At 39.4% G+C, this 20246-nt stretch overlaps 1 protein-coding gene across 1 annotated transcript in view; it reads left to right on the forward strand.

The window, feature by feature from the left end:
- The first annotated feature begins 16281 nt into the window (after nucleotides 1-16281).
- The window catches only part of LOC121862402, a 35472-nt gene continuing 31507 nt past the window's right edge, over nucleotides 16282-20246 (forward strand). The window contains exon 1 of the mRNA XM_042360666.1: nucleotides 16282-16491. The gene's annotated coding sequence lies outside the window, so the exon portion shown is untranslated. The remainder of the gene's footprint in view (nucleotides 16492-20246) is intronic.

Genomic DNA, 20246 nt, shown 5'->3' on the forward strand with positions numbered 1-20246 from the left:
GAATACTTATGTATTTAAAAGGAAAATGAACACTACTACTACTACTATACATTCTAATGTCCAACACAGCAATAATCTGGCCACACCTCGCCACCACTTTCGAAATTGACAAACTAACCTGAATTTCACTTACTCAGACCTAAGCTCAGGAGACGAATTTCAGCTGAATGGAGGAAGCTTTATTAACAACTGATTGGCTAGTTATATGTGAGAACATATCCATGTAGCCAATCACAGGAGAGTGTTGAAGATAGTTAGTCTGCAAGTAAGTAAAGGTTCAGAACACAAGGCTACTACTCGTACCTAAAGGAATATAACAGTGGGGAAATTTCTGCCGTCCTCTGTACTCATTTTACTGTTTCGGCCAGTAAAGTCGACTTTTCCAATCACATGGTCAGTTGTAGTACCGTTCGCGTATCGCCGTCACTCGAACAAAACAATACCAAAGATGGCAGGTCGTCCAAATGTGTTGTCGTTTAAGCTTTTCTTGAGATATAATAAATGAATAAATAATTGACGTCTGAAATCCGACAGCACTCTACATTCTCACTATATTAACAAGGGAAGTTTAGAGTTCCTTGTTCAAAACGAGAGTCTTCAGAATCCACGTTGGCCGAGCTGAGTAGATTCAAACTAGGGTTGCCATACGTCCGTATTTTCCCGACATGTCCTCCATTTAGGTCTCGAAATTCATCCGAAGGAATTTTTAAAATTCTTCAAAAGTCCGGAATTTCAGCTTCCATCATTTTCTCCACGGAAAAACAAAAAACATGAAACTGTAATGACGGAGAGAGAGGAAGGTGGAAACCGTAGAGATCTCGTTCAGCTTTCGTCAGCTGATAAGTCACTTGTACACCTGTACGGTGTTGTCAACTAGCTGTCAAATATTTGATTGATAAGGGGAGAAGTTGATGAAGTGTTTTGACTAAGTTAGTAACCTGAAGCAGTTTGTGGAAAATTACAAGTGATGAAGAATTTAGTAATCTGCCAACACATAAAAAGTGGACCAGATACTTTGAAAAATCAAACATTGAATGTCACTCAGAATTGCTAAGAATTGCACAATTCTTCTTGCTATATCATCTCGCAATGCAAATGTAGAAAGTTTTTCACTGATGCAAAGTCAATGGACAAAGGAAAGGAACAAATTGGGTGTTGAAACAATGAAAGGCATTCTGACTGTACAGTACAACTTCTGAGAAACATTTTGCAGTGACTTCTATACCTTTCTAAAGAGCAGTCATACTGAAAGATCCGATCTACAGAAAAGTATGCATGGGCACACCAAGTCACACACACAGTGGAGGAAGAAGACTGCAGCTAAGGGAATGAAGATGTTCAGCCTTAAGCAAAGGTATTTTTTAGAGATTTCTACACCATGTATGTTGTATATTAGCCTGTGTGTGCGGCCGGGGGAGGATGTCTGGGAGCGTCCTTTTTAATGTTCAGATATGGCAACCCTAATTCAAACAAAAGCTAAATGAACTGTTATCTGTTATTTTTTTTTTGTACAAACTTATTCTAATGATAAATTTGTATGCAAATCACTTAAAATTGTTTCCTCATAATATGCTTTAAGAAATCAATCCTCTTCAATTATAAATATAAAACTTCAGACCCAAAATGCAGCCAAAACTTGCCTGAGAACTCCCGCACTTCCACTTTCTCAGATCTCGGGTTTCAGGCTAATCTGACAGAGAACGCCGGTCTTCCAGTTTTCTCCCAAGGAATGCGTAAATTTTGCCCAGTGTGATAGCCCGTTAACAGAGCTTAATTACTGAAATATGTATAACAATATATAGCGAAAATGCTTTATAATGTGGACCATCAATAATAACAGATCTCAGTTTTAATGGACGATATTTATTTCTCAATTTAAAGCGTTTATCTGAAACATTTACAACATTGTCAACTTCTATAAATGTACGACCCTGCAGTAATGCAGTATATCAACGCAGTATACTCCTGATCATGACTACATAATAACACAGTATACTCCTGACCATGACGACCCTGCAGCATAATAACACAGTATACTCCTGACCATGACGACCCAGCAGTATAATAACACAGTATACTCCTAACCATGACGACCCAGCAGTATAATAACACAGTATACTCCTGACCATGACGACCCTGCAGTATATCAACACAGTATACCCTGACCATGACGACCCAGCAGATCACACAGTATACTCCTGACCATGACGACCCAGCAGTATAACACAGTATACGCCTGACCATGACGTCCCCAGTATAATAACACAGTATACTCCTGACCATGACGACCCTAGTATAATAACACAGTATACTCCTGACCATGACGGCCCTGTAGTATAATAACACAGTATACTCCTGACCATGACGACCCAGCAGTAATAACACAGTATACCCTGACCATGACGACCCAGCAGTATATAACACAGTATACCCTGACCATGACGACCCCGTATATAATAACACAGTATACCCTAACATGACGACCCAGCAGTATAATAACACATTATACTCCTGACCATGACGACCCAGCAGTATAATAACACAGTATACTCCTGACCATGACGACCCTGTAGTATAATAATACAGTATACTCCTGACCATGACGACCCTGTAGTATAATAACACAGTATACTCCTGACCATGACGACCCTGTAGTATAATAACACAGTATACGCCTGACCATGACGACCCTGTAGTATAATAACACAGTATACTCCTGACCATGACGACCCTGTAGTATAATAACACAGTATACTCCTGACCATGACGACCCAGCAGTATAATAACACAGTATACTCCTGACCATGACGACCCTGTAGTATAATAACACAGTATACTCCTGACCATGACGACCCAGCAGTATAATAACACAGTATACTCCTGACCATGACGACCCCAGTATAATAACACAGTATACTCCGACCATGACGACCCAGCAGTATAATAACACAGTATACTCCTGACCATGACGACCCAGCAGTATAATAACACAGTATACTCCTGACCATGACGACCCTGCAGTATAATAACACAGTATACTCCTGACCATGACGACCCAGCAGTATAATAACACAGTATACTCCTGACCATGACGACTTAGTATAATAACACAGTATACTCCTGACCATGACGACCCAGCAGTATAATAACACAGTATACTCCTGACCATGACGACCCTGTATAATAACACAGTATACTCCTGACCATGACGACCCAGCAGTATAATAACACAATATACCCTGACCATGACGACCCAGCAGTATAATAACACAGTATACTCCTGACCATGACGACCCCAGTATATTAACACAGTATACTCCTGACCATGACGACCCAGCAGTATAATAACACAGTATACCCTGACCATGACGACCCAGCAGTATAATAACACAGTATACGCCTGACCATGAAGACCCTGTATAATAACACATATACTCCTGACCATGACGACCCTGTAGAATAACACAGTATACTCCTGACCATGACGACCCAGCAGTATAATAACACAGTATACGCCTGACCATGACGACCCTGTAGTATAATAACACAGTATACTCCTGACCATGACGACCCTGTAGTATAATAACACAGTATACGCCTGACCATGACGACCCTGTAGTATAATAACACAGTATACTCCTGACCATGACGACCCTAGTATATTAACACAGTATACTCCTGAACATGACGACCCAGCAGTATAATAACACAGTATACGCCTGACCATGACGACCCCAGTATAATAACACAGTATACCCTGACCATGACGACCCTGTAGTATAACACAGTATACTCCTGACCATGACGACCCTGTAGTATAATAACACAGTATACTCTGACCATGACGACCCTGTAGTATAATAACACAGTATACTCCTGACCATGACGACCCCTGTAGTATAATAACACAGTATACCCTGACCATGACGACCCAGTATAATAACACAGTATATCTACCATGACGACCCTGTAGTATAATAACACAGTATACCCTGACCATGACGACCCTGTAGTATAATAACACAGTATACCCTGACCATGACGACCTGCAGCATAATAACACAGTATACTCCTGACCATGACGACCCAGCAGTATAATAACACAGTATACTCCTGACCATGACGACCCAGCAGATAATAACACAGTATACTCACCTCTCTCTCTCTTACACTTACCTACACACACACACTAACCACCTCTCTCTCTCTCTCTTACACTTACCTACACACACACACTAACCATCTCTCTCTCTCTCTTACACTTACTCTACACACACACACCAACCATTCTCTCTCTCTCTCTCGTACTCTTATTCTACACACACACACAACCACCTCTCTCTCTTACACTTACTCTTACACACACACACTAACCATCTCTCTCTCTTACACTTACTCTACACACACACTAACCATCTCTCGTACTCTTACTCTTACACACACACACTAACCATCTCTCTCTCTCTCTCTAAACAAACCTCTTCTTTTCAGAATAGGAAAAATATATATTTAATTGCCTTAAAATATGTACAACAAAGTTTTAAATTAAAATAAATATTGAGAAAAAAAGGACAAGAGACAGGTTTCCGTGAGATCTTGAGCAATATCTGGAAGGTTTTGTGTGTAAAAATTATAAGGGCAATATTTAATTGCAATATTACTTCTGAGTTTCCTGTTGAGGGTTTAAATATCTGGCATAAGAACATAAGAACTTAAAATGGGGAAACTGCAACGCGCGTATTGGTCCATCCTGCAGTCCCAATACACCCAACCCCTATTGCTCATATATCCGTCCAACCTATGTTTGAAGCTATCCAGCGTATTCGAGTTAATGATGATGTTTGGTAACTTGTTTCACTCGTCCACTACTCTATTTCCAAACTAAGTTTACCTATTTCGTGTCTAAATCTAAATTTGTCTAATTTAAAACCATTGTTACGAGTTCGCTCCTGGTTGAATAGTTTGAGTACCTTTGTAATGTCCCCTTTGTTCAGCCCTGACTTCCATTTATACACCTCTAACATGTCGCCCCTCACTCTAAGTCTCTAGGAGTGCAGATTAAGATGCTTTAATCTGTCTCCGTACTCAAGGTTCCTAATGCCCGGGATTAGTCTTGTCATTCTCTGAATTCTTTCCAGGATTCTATATCCATTCTGTAAGATGGGTGGAGAGAGAGAGGGTAGCAGCAGTATAGTACAGTAGTTCAGATCACCTACTCTACAGCACCCAGCGGACGACAATACTTTACCCAGGCAGACAGTGAGAATAGCTTCAATTTATCTCCTGAAAGACGATATATATTTCACCAGTAACAACAACAACAAAGGAACCATTAATGTCAGCAGCACTGGTGCACCAATATGTGTCGGGTCCTTCTCTCATAGTACTATACAGGTGTTGGTCTACTTAATATAAGTAACTTGTTGTTATACGCGTTCTTTTCATTTGTTATTGTGATTTGTTCTATTTTTCTCCTATGAATAATAATAATAATAATAACAATAACAATAATCATAACTATAACCATAACTGTAACAACAACAATAATAATAATAGTAAAAAATCAACAACAATAACAATATAATAATAATAATAATAATAATAATAATAATAATAATAATAATAATAATAATAATAATAATAATAATAATAATAATAATAATAATAATAATAATAATAATAATAATAATAGTAATAATAATAATAATAATAATAATAATAATAATAATAATAATAATAATAATAATAATAATAATAATAATAATAATAATAATAATAATAACAATAACAATAATCATACAAAACCATAACTGTAACAACAACAATAATAATAATAGTAAAAATCAACAACAATAACAATATAATAATAATAATAATAATAATAATAATAATAATAATAATAATAATAATAATAATAATAATAATAATAATAATAATAATGATAATAATAATATCTTGTTATCTCCCTTATCCACTGTTATCTTTTCTCTACTCTCTTTACCTTTTTGTCTTTCTCTATCCTTATCCTTTGTTATCTCCCACGTCATTCCCTTTAGTCCTTCATCATCATCTCTATCTCCCAATCTCCTCTCGTGTGCGTCCTTCATACAGGACAGAGATCACCCTATACTTCACTTCTTTATTCATTTGTCTCTTCCTACACACCTCACGGTGTTTCCTCTTCCTCTTCTCCTTCGTTATTCTCTCCATTTTTCTTTATGTCTGTCTGTCTGCTCTCTCTCTCTCCCCTGCGTTGCTCTCTATCTCTGTCTGTGTCTCTAACTCTCTTTTGTTCTTGTTCTTTTCTTCGACCTTTCTCTTTCTGTTTGGCTCTTCTTCCGTTCTTTCGCTTCTTATCTCTCACTTTCTCTTTGCTCTCTCTATACATGAGTATCTCTCTTTACCTGTCTTTCATTCTCAGCTGGAGATAGTCAAGATGGGTCTCTCAGTCTCACCATCTCCAGTTACCAGTCTTACCTTCACCAGCTAACAGTTAACAGTCTCACTATCACAAGTTAAGTCTCCCCATCACCGTTAAAAGTCAACTGTCTCACCTAAACAGATGACAATTAACAGTCTCACAATCACCAGTCAACAGACTCACCATCACCAGTTAACAGTCTCACCATAAACAGATGACAATTAGCAGTCTCACAATCACCAGTTAACAGACTCACAATCAACAGTTTACAGTGTCACCATTACCAGTTAACAGTCTCACCATAAACAGATGACAATTAACAGTCTCACAATCACCAGTCAACAGACTCACCATCACCAGTTACCAGACTCACCATTACCAGTTAACAATCTCACCAACAGTTAACAATCTCACCATCACTAGCTAATAGGACAATTAGCGGCACATATTGACAGATATAATGACATAATGACGCCGCGAGGCACAGGTGGTGCGGTAGAGCGCCAGGTGTCGCCAATATCCTTAAGTCTCACAAACTCATATACAGAAGTTAACAGCGAGCGAACTAACACAGACAGGCACCATCCTTCCCTGTAAAGTTTTTGACGATATTTTCTTTGCTCTCAACTACCAGTATTGAAACCTGGGGAGTGACAAATATTGCCCTGAGTCCCATAAATTCTTAGGTAATTTTCTCTTGTTTTTCTGCCTTATTAATCAGCATAATTAATATTTAATTACTAATATTGGAATATACTGTATATATATATATATATATATATATATATATATATATATATATATATATATATATATATATATATATATATATATATATATATATTAATCAACGACCTCACCAGTCCACGTGTTATATGGACTAAAAATGAAGTATATATATATACAGTACATACATATATATATATATATATATATATATATATATATATATATATATATATATATATATATATATATATATATATATATATATATATATAAAACGAAGAGGAGAACCAGGGTAAACACAAACATCTTGAAGTAGGTCTTCTTTTAATTGCTAACGTTTCGGAAATAATCCTTTTCCATCATCAAAGCCTAAAAAGTTTTGAAAAAGTTTAAATATACAGGTGATATACAATAAAAACAATATTGTACGAAAATTTACCTTCGATAAACTTTAAAAATTTAAAAAAGAGCAATCCAATTTAAAACCGACAAAAATGACGAGAGACCTACAGTACATACAAGGCTAAAATCAGGAAATAAAAAGTATGAAATAAAATATACAGGGGGGTATTAACTTAATTCAGACGAGCTTTAGTGCGAGAAACACAACAATTCACTAGAGGCCATATCACAAAGTGATGGCTTTTCTTTATACTGGTGTAATGCCTCCATAATGAGGAGGTCTGTATCACAGTCGCTCTTGTCAAGAACTGAGAAATCAGACGGCGAAAACGGGTGGTCATGTTGGTGGGCGTGGTTACGAATAGCTGAATGTGGTGGTTGTGTTATTAAACACCTGCATAAATAATGTACATACATACATACATACATACATACATACATACATACATACATACAAAACTACATACATACATACATACTTACATACATACATCATATGTCTCAATACGGGATTTCAGGGTGGTAATTAGATGGTTCAAAGGGACGGGTAAATACTGAGACGACCAGGAGGATAATTATCATCCTTCACCTGCACCTGCTCAGGTACACGCGTGTGGGGGTTATGGGGTTATATTTCCTACTAATTGAGGTTGATGCTATCTATCTGTCTGTCTGTTTGTTTACCCTAATATACTACATACATATACACACGCGCACAAACACACACACACACACACACACACACATATATATATATATATATATATATATATATATATATATATATATATATATATATATATATATATATATCAGAATCGCTCATTCGCCAGGCAACGGTAGGACGCCACCCTCCGGGAGGCTCCAAATGTCTCACTGTTCAGTCCCCAAAACTTCTTCCATCAATAGTTCATTAACGGTGTATGTGAGTTCCTATGTTTTTCACTACAACGTTACAGCAAAGTATATTTTTTGCATTAAACTGTTATTATTTTATTGTCTAATCATCACTACATATAACATCACCCATCATCACTACATATAACACCACCCATCATCACTACATATAACACCATCCATCATCACTACATATAACACCACCCATCATCACTGCATATAATAACAATATCCATCATCACTACATATAACATCATCCATCTTCACTATAACACCATCCATTATCACTACATATATCAGCATCCATCATCTACATATAACATCATCCATCATCACTACATATAACACCATCCATCATCACTACATACAGGGTTATAACACCATCCATCATCATACATATTACACCATCCATCATCACTACATATAACACCACCCATCATCACTACAAATAACAACATCCATCATCACTATATATGTAACATCATCCATCATTACTACATATAACACCATCCATCATCACTACAGATCGGTAAAGTAGTTTGAGATTCTCATGTAAACACGCAAACAAACAAACCCACCACGGTAGGACGCCACCCTCAGGGAGGCTCCACAATGTCTCTGTTCAGTCCCCAAAACTTCTTCTTCCATCAATAGTTCATTAACGGTGTATGAAGTTCCACCATGTTTTCACTACAACGGTACAGCAAATTATTTTTTAGCATTAAACTTTTATTATTTTATTGTCTAATCATCACTACATATAACACCATCCGCTAGTATATATATATATATATATATATATATATATATATATATATATATATATATATATATATATATATATATATATATATATTATATATATATATATATATATATATATATATATATATATATATATATATATATATATATATATACTGTATATACAGTATATATTGTGCCGACACAGAATACAGATTCTACTGTTCAGTGTACTGTACACACGTTCTGGTGTGTTGTATCAGAATGCGACAGAGTAGCCTCACACGTCACTAATCTTGGCCCTACACTAACCAACACGAGGATAATCTCTCCACAAGTTACTAATCCTTTTCAACTATCTCAACTTGGATACATCAAGTCCCTCACGGTATTAATTATTTTATAATCCCAACTCCCACAATCGGCAACAGACAATAATCCCATTAAGGCAAACTCTCTCAACACAGTGTACAGCGTCGAATTCTCCCAAACTTTTCTGCGGACTCTGTCTCCCGGACCCACAAGGACAGTGTGGTGTACTTCCCCGTCAAGTTCAGGTGAAAAGGAAATTTATCGTGACGTAACGGGAAATCGGCTTAGTAAGGTGGGAGAGGAAGAAAGGGGAGGAAGGAGGGGGAGGAAAGAAGAAAGGGAAAATGGAGGAGGGAGGTGTGAGGTAAGTGAGAGAAAGAAGGAAGAAGGCAGAGAAAAGATAGGAAGCGAGTGGAGTAGAGGGGTATGAAGGAAGAGAAGGTTAGGACCAAGGAGAATAGTCAGTCTTCTTGCTTCCTCACTTCCTACAGTTAATTCTCGCAATCTTGATATCATGACAAAGAGATGTGTGTGTGTGTGTGCGTGTGTGTGTGTGTGTGTGTAAAGGGTATCGTTCAGATCTTTCTACCACGAAGACCGTCTTAAAAATGAGGAAAAAAATCCTTATATTTCTTTTACCTCTGTATTCAACTTGGGTATATCAAAAGTCTTTATAACCAACGAGTCAAAACAACCCTTGCATTCTCTTGTGAAAGTTAATAGATTTAAAATTCATCTTCCTTCTGAAAAATCATTTTTTTCTCCTTTCATGGTTCTGCTCAATTCTTTTTTTTTATCTAAAACTATTCAAAAACATTCTAGTGTTGATTTAATCCCGGAAAGGTTTATAAAGATCCTATTCAAATTCCTTCCACGAGAAAACAAAGAAAAACCGAACTGTGAAACAAACAACAAACACATCCTTATTGGCTATATTTGGTCGACGTCCTTTATTGAGAGTCACTGTTTTTATACCTGTACTTATACATGTTAAGTCAATGTAAAATTGTTTTAGAATTCTTCTGAATATATATCTATCTATCTTCACCCATTTACATTGTTATAACAAATTAAAATTCCTTTATTACACAGAAAGAGATTACCTTTCAGAGTAAATGAAAATGGTCCATTTCTTCTCCGTTTTCTCTTATTCCTGAAGTATAAAAGGAGGATTGAGTTCCCCTTTGTGGCGAGATTCCTTATACCCGCGTCTCATCCTAATTCACAACCATAAAAGGATCACTTTGAGAAAGTTTAGGAACTGAAGGAAAATGAGATGTTGTCGATTATTATTATTATTTCTTTGGGGGAGGGCAGGGGGGAGGTGGGGGTGAAAAAGTAAGGCAAAAAAGAGGAGAAAATGAGTGATAGAGGCATCCTCCCTCATCACCCTCACTCATCCACCTCCACTAACATCCACCCTCCACTCACTTCCACCTCACATCCACCCTCACTAACATCCACCCTCACTCACTTCCACCCTCCACTCACATCCACCCTCCACTCACATCCACCCTCATCCACCCCTCCTCATTCACCCTCCACTCCACATCCACCCTCCTCATCCACCTCCTCATCCACCCTCACATCCACTCCTCCACCCTCCTCACATCCACCCTCCTCCATCATCTCCCTCCATCTACCCTCCTCAACCCACATCCACCCTCCACCCACATCCACCACTCATCCACCCTCCACTCACGTCCACCTCCTCCCACATCCATCTTCCACTCACATCCACCATCCACCCACATACACTTACCACTCAAATTTCATCTTCCACATGTATTCACCCTCCTCCACCTACATCCACTCCCTCCAGATCCTCCTTCCATCCATCCATCCATGCATCCAGACAGACACAGTTTGATATATGAAATGTGAAAAAATGGTTGTAAAAACGTTGTTGATAATGATGGTGTTGCCTTATTCACATGTCATTGGGTCACTTCAACATCATATATCTCTTGTTATCTAAAGTAAGTGACCGACTTAATTATCTTATGACTCAAATGACCTTGTAACGTTTTTGAACACACACAGACACACACACTACTACCACCACTACTTTGCTGTCACTTGGAATCTAGTATGACGATCATCCAGCTATGATACAATGATATGAGTTATTGAGGATGTCGCCCATGTTGGTGAGAGTGTTGAGGTGGCTAAAGAGGCCGATACGGAACCGGCAGAGTCGTTCACAGATGTTGCACATGGCAGCAAAGATCATGTCAGTGGTGCCACGTGATGGTCTGAAGCCACATTAAGATACTGGGAGGAAGTCTTCCGCCTCAGAAAGAAGTCTGCTTAGGAGGACTTGGGCGATAATCTTGTCAGCTACGGACAGCACGAGATCCCACGGGAGTTGCCACAGTCTGACCGGTCTCCCTTGTTCTTATAAATACTGACGATGGAGGCGTCTTTAAGAGCTTGGGATTTCCTCGTTTTCCTATATACTATCCAGGAGAGAATGGAGATGGCTGGTAAGCAGAGGTCCTCTGCTTCACACACACACACACACACACACACACACACACACACACACACACACACACACAGAAAACCATTATCACTATAGACAAAAAGAATCGGTCAGTTTCCAGTGGAAAATTACTCATTCTAAAAAAGACAGGTAACTTTTTGGTAAGATGCTCCTGATAGCTCAGAGTCGACACTTGAACATGAAGTCAGTATTTTCACAGTCCCTTTGCCCTTGACTCTGGTCGATGGCTACAGGTGAATATTTTCCAAGGAAGACCACCAACGCTGTACTGGCGACATACCTAAGAAAGTTGCCGCCCCTTACAGAGACCAAACCAAAGGATTCTGCAACTGTGATTGACGGGATGAGTTTGGCACAGAAGGTTGAAACGGTCACGATATATTTGGAGGTGTTACCTCTGCTATTCACACCATGGTTCTCGGGGAGGTATGACAGAATTCGAGAAGTGATGTCGTATTTGACACCTACCGAGTAATGTCGACAAAGAACATTGAGGGAATTCTGAGGGTGAGAAGCTTGGGCTACAATAGAAGAACGTATCTGAAGCTCATTTTGTGAAACAATGGGAAAAGTTCCTCCAAGAAGTCAACAGCAAAACCAGCCTGATCCAGTTCGTAGTGAATGAGTGGAAGAAGTATAATTCATGTTGACCGAATCCGTCAACATGAATTTGAGTAATGGTATGTAAAAACTGGATAATTTCGTAATTAAGAAGATTTGTAACCAGGTGAGAAGGCTGGGTCAGCTTACACTCTGACCTGACTACCGACTGCTGCGGTGCTTTTTGAAGATTAGTAGGGTCATTACATAATACCTGACCATTGTGGACTTGATCTCACCCTCCTCTGTATATATATATATATATATATATATATATATATATATATATATATATATATATATATATATATATATATATATATATATATATATATATATATATATATATATATATATATATTAAAACTTCTCTCTTAGTCTGTACTCATCCCTGAAGATGTGAATACATGAAAGCTTTTAGAACTTCCCGTGGTTTTCTTTTCTTTCCATGTGGTTATCAGCATATACCTGGATCACGTGCGCACTCACAGGTGATTTATTTAGTATATATATATATATATATATATATATATATATATATATATATATATATATATATATATATAAAACAAACAAGTATGTCTGTGTGTTTGTTTGTTTGTGTGTGTGTCGCACGAGAATCTCGGAAACTAATTTACCGATCTGTAGTGATGATGGTTGGTGTTATATGTAGTGATGATCGATGGTGTTATATGTAGTGATGATGGATGGTGTTATATGTAGTGATGATGGATGATGTTATATGTAGTGATGATGGATGTTGTTAGATGTAGTGATGATGGGTGGTGTTATATGTAGTGATGATGGATGGTACTATATGTAGTGATGATGGATGGTGTTATATGTAGTGATGATGGATGATGTTATATGTAGTGATGATGGGTGGTGTTATATGTAGTGGTGATGGATGGTGTTATATGTAGTGATAATGGATGATGTTATATGTAGCGATGATGGGTGGTGTTATATGTAGTGATGATTCGACAATAAAATAATAACAGTTTAATGCTAAAAAAATATACTTTGCTGTACCGTTGTAGTGGAACTTACATACTCCGTTAATGAACTATTGATGGAAGAAGAAGTTTTGGGGACTGAACAGCACGCTCAACTTTTAAACTGCCTCTCAACCTCGCTCACAATGAGAATCCAGTGTGCAACATCAAAAAAGGATCGGCAAAGGCAAAACTCTTAGAAAAATGCAGCCTCATAGTCTGGGATGAATGCACTATATCTCACAAGTTAGCGTTTGAAGCATTGGACAGGACCTTGCAAGACATACGAGAAAATGACCAGCTCATGGGTGGCATTACAATGGGCATTGCTGGAGACTTTCGCCAGACCCTACCTGTCATTCCTCGAAGCACTCCAGCTGATGAACTGAATGCGTGCCTCAAGGCATCATACCTTTGGAGAAGTGTTCAGACACTCACCCTATCCACAAACATGAGAGTACATCTACAAGGAGATCAGGATGCTGGACGGTTTGCAAACCTTCTATTACAGATTGGGAATGGAACTTTCCCTTTTGATTCAGAAGGACAAATAATCATTCCTCAAGGATTTGGAAATGTTGTAAAGTCCTCAACTGAGCTCACTAACATGGTCTACCCAAACATTATCCACCACTACAAAGATCACAAGTGGCTGCGTGAACACGCAATTCTGGCACCAAAGAATGAAGCAGTGGCTGAAATCAACATGACTCTATTCAGACAGCTTCCAGGCAGTGAGACCTCATTCAAGTCTGTTGATACAGTAATCGACCAGGACCTAGCAGTCCAGTACCCTGCAGAATTCCCTAATTCTTTGGAGCCCGCTGGAATGCCTTCTCACCACCTCACTCTCAGGATTGGAACTCCTATAATGCTCTTAAGAAATCTTGAACCACCAAGGCTCTGCAATGGCACAAGACTGGTGGTGAAGAACATGATGCCACATGTACTGGAAGCTACAATACTGACAGGAAAAGCGAAAGGAGAGGACGTGTTTATACCAAGGATACCTCTCATCACCACTGACCTGCCATTTGAGTTCAAGCGACTTCAATTCCCGGTTAAAGTGAGCTTTGCCATGACCATTTACAAAAGCCAGGGACAGTCCCTAAAGATGGTTGGCCTAAACCTGGTGTTTCCTTGCTTCTCTCATGGACAGTTCTATGTTGGATGCTCCAGAGTGGGAACTGGCAAAAATCTGTACATACTTGCTGCTAATGGCAAAACCAAAAATGTGGTTTACCTTAATGCACTACAGTGAGACAATGTGGACCCGCTATTGTGTATTTTCAAATTGGCATCACTTGTTCGCGGAGGTTAATAGCTGGCAAAAAAAAACGTGTATATGGCGTGTATATAACATGTATAAAACGCGTATAAAACTCAGTGTGGTAATTCTATTGTGTTCTTGTTTTTTTGCGTCTGAAGTTAAATGGACTGGAAAGACACTTGTTTATTTGCCGTATTGACACATATTCATATAAAAACATAATCATGTAATTTCGGGAAAAAATTAATTCGACCCGTAAATAATCAGTTTGATTAATTGGGGAAAAAATAAGAGAATCCGCCATACTGTATCTATATACTGTATATATGTAAAAAACAAAGAAGTCTGTCTGTCTGTCTGTCTGCACGAGAATCTCGGAAACTACTTTACCGATCTGGACCAAACTTGGCATGGATAGCAAGTGTCATGTGGGGATCTCAAAAAAAAGAAAAAAGAAACTCCAATCAACCAGATCCAATACACCCAACCCGACCCAACCCGACCCGACCCGAACCGACGTAGGTGGTCAGAGTAGCGTTTTACCAAATCTGGCTTCGAAACACGAGGATCCATATATATTTCATTAGCCCAATAAAGCACACGGACTTCTACATACAATCAACGCCTCAACCCGCCAGGATTCAAACCCACGGCCCACGAGCCCATGACTGTGACAGGGGATATATGGATCCTCGTGTTTCGAAGCCGGATTTGGTAAAACGTTACTCTGACCACCTACGTGATACGGTTAGTCCCCATTAAAGGTTCACGGTGCCATAAGCTCGTTGAACAGGCTTTGTGTGAAATGTAACAAAGTCTAGGACTGCTTTTAGTATCCTGTTGGTCCAGAGGTAGCGTTCCCTGGTCACAGTCATGGGCTCGTGGGCCGTGGGTTCGAATCCTGGCAGGTTGAGGTGTTGATTGTATGTAGAAGTCAGCGTGCTTTATTGGGCTAATGAAATATATATATATATATATATATATATATATATATATATATATATATATATATATATATATATATATATATATATATATATATATATATATATAGTAAATCACTGTAGGTGTCCAGATTCACTCTACCTTAAATAGCACACAACCGTTGTGTGCTATTTAAAGATTAGTTGGGTCATTACCTAATACCTGACCATTGTGGACCTGGTCTCACCCTCCTCTGTATATATACACCTTGATTTGTATTACTCTCTCTAGTCTGTACTCACCCCTGAAGATGTGAATTACACGAAAGCGCTTGGGAACTTCGTGTTTTCTTCTTTCCTTGTGGTTATCAGCATCTATATATCTATATATTAGCTTATGAAATATCACAGATAAGGACCAGTGTGATAAGATGCGAGGTGAAGCTTTATCCAGGTCCTCTCGCACACAACTGGTTCTAAATCACAACTGGCAACGTGTTACCCCTGCTGGCTCCTAGGCGTGTGTGATGGTGTACAGTGGGCGTCTGTGGCCTGAACTGGGGCGTTTGTGGCTTGTATAAGGGGCATGTGTGGCCTGTAAAAGGGACGTGTGTGGCCTGTGTGGGGGCGTGTGTGTGGACCTATACTGAAGACCCATAAACCTATCCTACTACCGGCTGAAACAATCAAAGGTAAGATTATATTGTGTGATCTGACACTATTTTCCTTATGCCACTGATGACACCTGCTGCTCTCAAGGCCTGACAAACTGACAATTAACATAGGCCTATCTTGACACAAAGGTATACCTTGATACATAGGCCTACCATCACTCATAGGCTTCCACCAGGGGTCCACAACTCTCATATTTCCGGCCGCATGCTGCCACATAATTTATATTTGCAGCCGGCATAATGGCATCCAAAATATGTGATGAGCGCCTGGGCCCACGAGGCAGAGTCGTTCACAGATGCTCACATGTGGAGGGCTGCATCTAGTGTGGGAGTGACGGCTGCAGCGTCTTTCCGGCGTTGGCGCTTGTCTACCTTGGTATACAGTCGGGCTAACTCGAAAGTATTGACACCTTCTAGTGTGGTGCTCCTCCAAGCGTTACGGTGTGGAGTAATCGTCTCCCAGGTGAAGGGGTCGATTTGGCACTTTTTTAGGTTTGTCTTAAGACAATCCTCATACCTTTTCAATTGCCCGCCATCGTCACGTTTACTATTCGTTAGGTGACTGTATAGGGGCTGCTTTGGCAATCTACTGTCGTTCATGCGGGTAACATGACCAGTCCAGCGTAGTTGTTCATAGATGATTGTAGCCTCGATGCACCTTCAGTTGGTGTCAGCGAAAATACTGGCATTTCTTTTTTTGTCTTCCCAGCGAAATGGGAGGATAGAACGTAGACTACGTTGGTGAAAGTTTTCCAGTGCCTTGAGGACTCACTAATGGCTGTCATGTTGATGTTATACCTAGCCAGCTCTTTTGCCAAAGGGCATTTCTTCTTGCAGGACGCTCATTTGTGCCAGTATCCAGAAGGGTTCTGACATTCCATGCAGCGACCGTAAGTGGTTGTATAGTTTTTTGATTTGTTTTTTCTGTGATTATGATTGTGTTTTCGACCGCATAAGGATGGCCTCCCTGGGTGCGGTTGCTCAGTCAGGCTGATTCTTTAGGCAGGCTATGTTTAGGGCACCTTTTCTTGCACCCTCCCCATGTGGGGTAAGCAGAGTGGCTTCTCTAAAGAGCTGCTCTGTCGCACAGACAGGACCGGATTGCACTGCTGCCTAGATCCCAGTGCATAAATGACCATCTTATCTATGCCGCCCATGTGCAGAGTTGTGACTCGAGACTCGCGGCAGTCATCTCTGCCTGTCCCCGTCGCCACCCGTCCGTCGTCAAAGGACTTTTGGGGGTATCGGGGTTTAGATGATGATGAGAGGTATGATAAGCTGGATGATGGCTGCGTGTGAGTTGCTTTACTTAGTGAGGCAGGATTGCAGGCTGCAACCACACTTCTTGGCTCTCCCTTTTCCTGATCCAGTGGTGCAAGTGTTGCAACGATTGGGGAAAGGGAGAGTTGCAATGGACTGCCGATAACCCAGTTTGTTGGCTTTCACCCTAATAGCCTGTCTATCATGCATTGCCTTCATCCACCTGTGTAGTCGTTGGGTAACCATGTTGGTCACCTCTTCCGCCTATACCACCATTGGGGTCTTGTTGGAGCTCTGTAAGCATGTCTGCCTGATACGGGGCTCCACCGCAGATTTTTCGTTCGGGGTTTACGCCTGTAGCCTTGTACCTAAAATTTTAATCCGCAAGGCAGCGGGGCAGTGGTTGGTAGGCACCAGGACGTGTCCACATGGTAGTGGGCCTAGGTTCCGTCCCTCTGGGGCTCACTGCTGCTCCAAGATCCCCTGTTGGTTTCGACTGGGCCCACGAAGCACCCAGTTACCGTGTGTTGCCATAAGGAGGCACAGCAGGAATCGTGATGGTACTGGCAGGGGAACACTTATGCAAGTTGCTTCCCTGTTCACCACGAGGGCTAGCCAGCAGCGGTAGCTGAAAGCGAGAAGGAGCAAGCAGTGCTTGCACCTTAACACAAACATAATGCTACAACGCTAGATGCATTACACCACCCTGTGCACATACACATCTCACACACACACACTTACGATACTGTCACAGTTAAAATATGTGGAAGGTAGACTCTTACGACCAACCATGCAGCTGCCGTCTATCTGACACCGATAATATGTTGTGTTGGACCACTCTCTACCCTCTCTCCCTTCCCCCTCCCTTCTCTCTACTTATTATCTCTCCGCATCTTCCCCCTCCTCCCCTTCTTCCCGCATCCTCCTCCTTTCCCTTCCTCTACATTCTTCCCCCTTTCTTCTCCGTTCTTTTTATCTACTCTCTCCCTCTCTCTTACCCCATCCTCTCCCTCCCCCCTTCCCATACAGTACCTCCTCCTTTCCCCCACTTCTACCTTCTTCTCGCTCCTGCCAACTCTCTTTACCCTCATATAAGGTCATTTTAATTGCTAATTTATTGTGCAGGAGAGAGAGAGAGAGAGAGAGAGAGAGAGAGAGAGAGAGAGAGAGAGTTGAAACTTTACAAATAATCACGTAACTGCGGTATAGCTAATGTGCACATAATCTATCAACCACTATGTAACCATTACGCCCAATTCCCCAACTGAAGATAAGATTATCTGACCATTAGATACATCAATATTTCAGCTGAGTGATGGCTATATGTGTTCAGATATGTAATATATGTCGTAATTCGGCTATTAACGTACACATTACATAGAGGAATTTAATGTACCTAGTGGAGACATATTTCCTTCTGTACATAGTTGAAGTAATATGATTAATAATGTGCACACAAAGTACAATTCAAGTACACATTTCAGTAAGTTCAGCTTGTCTTTGTGCAACTAACATTATATTAATAAAGACATTTATGTACTTTCCCCGCAGAGTATAATTTAAATATATACAGGATATGTAAAATAACTCTTGTCAAGTTCACGAGACGTCACCACTAACACTGCCCGTTATATTGTCACCCTTCTGTCATGTCACATATATATGACACTACACCTTATCACCTCCTGTCACTCTACTGTCATTTCATAACGGTTTGTCACCACACTGTCATAAGATATAAGGTAATAGTATGCCATCTGTCACTGCGTTACTGCACCATAAAGCGTGATATGAGACCAACTCCTGAAAAGATTCGAACCCTATTAAATGTTTCGATGTACTGTATATCAAGGATCTTAATTTCCTTTCGAAGGTTGAGTTCTCAAGGACTGAAATATCCTTTCAGAGATTCTAATCCTAAGACATCAAGGGTTCAAGCACCATTTAAAGATTTGAATTCCATCAAGGATTCAAATCCAAACCAGGCAAGGATTCGAACACTTTAAAAAATTCGAATCCCAAAACAAGGAGGGTTCGAACACCCTTCACAATATTCGACTAACATCAAGGATACGAATCGTCCCAAGACACAGAGTTGAAATGAAGCGTTCATTAATTTTAACCGAAATTAGGCTTAAAGTTAATTAGTAGCTCTAAGCAATTAATCTATAGCCGATTACTAGTTATACATTCAATTAATTGAAACGTCAAATTATGATCTACAGTATATTATTGAAGTAATTTATAATGTTATTGAATATTTTCTTAGAACCTCCGAGAAAAAGTAGTTCCCTACAGTATACAGTCAAGTAACGATGAAAGACAATTATTAATTTAAGTATACAGTTAATTAGTGATTGAAAAAGTATACAGAATACAGGTAAATACAGTTATGTGATAATAAAGCCATTGAAAATACAAGATACAGTTAATAATTAGTAAATACGATAATTAATACAGTATACAATTAACTAATAATCAAAATCGTTTAATAATACAGTATAAGTTAATTA

This window comes from Homarus americanus, unplaced genomic scaffold (genome assembly GCF_018991925.1).
Source record: "Homarus americanus isolate GMGI-L3 unplaced genomic scaffold, GMGI_Hamer_2.0 scaffold31037, whole genome shotgun sequence".
Classification (NCBI taxonomy): domain Eukaryota; kingdom Metazoa; phylum Arthropoda; class Malacostraca; order Decapoda; family Nephropidae; genus Homarus; species Homarus americanus.